The 2,595-nt window shown below is 59.0% G+C and overlaps 1 pseudogene across 1 annotated transcript; it reads right to left on the bottom strand.

Moving 5' to 3' along the window:
- Positions 1-111: 111 nt before the first annotated feature.
- LOC108525983 (U4/U6.U5 tri-snRNP-associated protein 1-like) lies at positions 112-2,482 on the bottom strand (annotated as a pseudogene). Its single transcript, XR_001884388.1, has 6 exons — positions 2,133-2,482; positions 1,488-1,614; positions 1,259-1,364; positions 925-1,002; positions 709-808; positions 112-619 (listed from the first exon to the last, which is right to left on the bottom strand). The product of XR_001884388.1 is annotated as a U4/U6.U5 tri-snRNP-associated protein 1-like (transcript).
- Positions 2,483-2,595: the final 113 nt, after the last annotated feature.

Here is a 2,595-nt window from a genome sequence, read left to right as displayed (position 1 = left end):
GTTGCCATTTACTGCTCGCCGGCGAGGCCAAGCGCTTTGTGAACACAAATACTTGCCCTCTCTTCCCAGTGCCTGCGGGCAGCGCAGGAGCCCCAGGGGAGAGAGAATCGTGACCCTGAGTATAAGGTGCAAGAAGGCTCACCATCTCCTCAGGTGTGAGGTACTCAGAGGCCAGCCGGGGCCCCACTGTGCTCAGGGACTGAGCCTGCAGCCGCAGCTTGGCCCGGATCTCCTCCAGCTCCCGTTCCCGCAGGCCATCAGCCATGCCCCCCTGCTCCAAGTGGAAGGAATGCGGCCGCTCCCCTCAAGCTCTTCGTCGTACTTGGACAGGATAGAGCGAGGTTTTGCTGCAAGGCAAGAGGTACAGGTTGGGACCTAGGGTGGCTCCTGAAAAGCCACTGAGCCACCACCTCCTCAGAGCCCCTATTCCCGACATTCTCCACCCCAGCCCCGCCGCCCAGCCTGCTCAGGCCGTGCCTGCGCCAGGTCGTCCACACTCTCGTCCTCGGCATAAGGCAGGTAGTCAGGCTTCTTCTTCCGCAGCTCCACATTTTCTCTGCCCGCTCCTTATCCACCAGGTTCACGTTCACCAGCACGTCCTCCTCCTCCTGCAGCACGCCTGCGGGCAGCACAGAGCAGTGGCCATTCACACTTGTCCGCAACTCAGCAGAGGCTGTGCCCCGACCCAAGGCACCCAGCTCGCGTCACCTTTGTCCTTGAGGGTGAGGATCATGGTCTCCCCTTCTCGGAAGGAATCAATGGCATGCTCCACGGTGAGGCCCTGCAGGTCCCGGGCACTGTACAGGTCCTAACGGAAGAATCAGGCGAGTAAGGAACCTCCCTCCATGCGCCCAACCTTGGGATTCCAGGTAGCAAGGCCGCCAGTGCGCCCTGCACCACCTGCCCCGGCTGCCGCAGCCTCACCTGCCGCCTCTGCCCGAACTCCTCCTCCACCAGAGTGCTGACACCAAACTCTTGGTCCATCTCCTCCAGTAACTTGGCCTATGGGACAGGGAGGGGTGACCTAGGACCCCAGGCCACTCAGCATCACCAGAAAACACTCAGGGCTCAACCACGTGGAGTGCAAAATGAGCAGGTCTTGCAGGAAAGTTGCTGAGAATCCAAAGCGGATGCTACCGACCACAGCCCGTCCTCTCTCCGAACCCCGTCTCACCTCTCTGGGGTCGGCCCCTGCCTCAGTGCCCAGTCAGGCCACCAGAAGCACTGGGCAAACACCCCATGCTGCCCAGGTGCTCACCCTCTTCTCTGCCAGGTCTTTCTCCTTCTGCAGCTGCCGGCTCCTCTCGATCCAGGCTGCGGTGTCGTCCAGCCAGGGATCATCCTCTCCTAGGGTCTTTATCTTCCTGAAGAGGGGAGAAAGTGATGCTCGAGGAGCCCAGCTCCTGCTCCCAACCCCACTCAAAAGGCAGCCAAGGATGGTGGCCTCCCCAGCCCTTCCCTTGCCTGCCCTGGCCAGGACCCCTCACCCCAGCTTTTGGTTCAGCAGGCGCTTCTCCTTGGCAGCCGCCAGCTTCTCCCGCAGCTCCTCTCGCTGTCGCAAGGCCATAGGATTGATGACATCGGCTGTCACGGGCTCCTCCTTGGTGCCCGCCTCTGGAAGGGGGGCCCAGACGTGAGGCTATGCCCGCCCATGGCTGGTGGGGAGAGGAGGGAGCCACTCACCCTGCCCCTTCCAGCTCAGGGGCCAGAAGGGGTCAGGACAGGAAGGAACAATCCTTCACCTCCCTGCTCCCACTTCGTCCCCACACTCCTGGCCAACCCACGCAGCACAACAGGACCCTCTGTGGCTCCAAAGCTTCTCAAATCGTGCTTTAAAGAAAACAACAGACCCACCCCGCACAGCCCAGTTTGCAGCAAGTGTGCACGTCTTCCAGTCCATCTAACAACACCTCACAGCCAGAGTGAGTATGCGACGGCCACGGCTCTAACTCAGAGAACAAGCAGAGTCCCAGGTCCCCATTATAACAGCAAGAAGGGACCTCGTGCCTTCCGGCAAATATGCATGTGTAAGACCACTAAACCGTGCTGAACCTGCCCTCTAATCCCACCTTCTTCAAAGACCCCTTCAGATAGCCCTTTCTCCCAAACCCCATCCTCAGCCCCATACTCACCCTTCTTGATGGCATTGACCTCCAAGGGTTTCAGCCCCAGCTTTGCCCGGAGTTTACTGAGAACAAGAGATACAAGTGTTAGGGGCTATCAAAGACACAGGGCGCCATGTGCATTTCCAGACAGACAGGAGGAGAAACAGGGTGGGAGTGAGCGGTCCCAAACACACGGTCTGCCCCAGGAAGCCTAGGACACTGGGAAGGGCCCTGGCCTCCAAAGCAGGAAACATGGGCGCCAGCCTGGTCTGCATCTAACTGGTGAATGCCACCTTACTCTTAGGTATTAGTTTCCTCTTCTATAACTTTACTGTTGGCTAAAATTATTTATACAAACTTTCCAACTCCAATTAGCACACTTTCATGTGAGAAAGCCTCCCCAGGGCTGGCCCCAGAGCCACCTATCTTAGAAAACAAAGTGGGGCCAGGCGCGGTGGCTCAAGCCTGTAATCCCAGCACTTTGGGAGGC

Source organism: Rhinopithecus bieti, unplaced genomic scaffold, assembly GCF_001698545.2.
Source record: "Rhinopithecus bieti isolate Rb0 unplaced genomic scaffold, ASM169854v2 scaffold_54303, whole genome shotgun sequence".
Taxonomy (NCBI): domain Eukaryota; kingdom Metazoa; phylum Chordata; class Mammalia; order Primates; family Cercopithecidae; genus Rhinopithecus; species Rhinopithecus bieti.
This window is presented reverse-complemented; position numbering and strand designations above follow the sequence as displayed.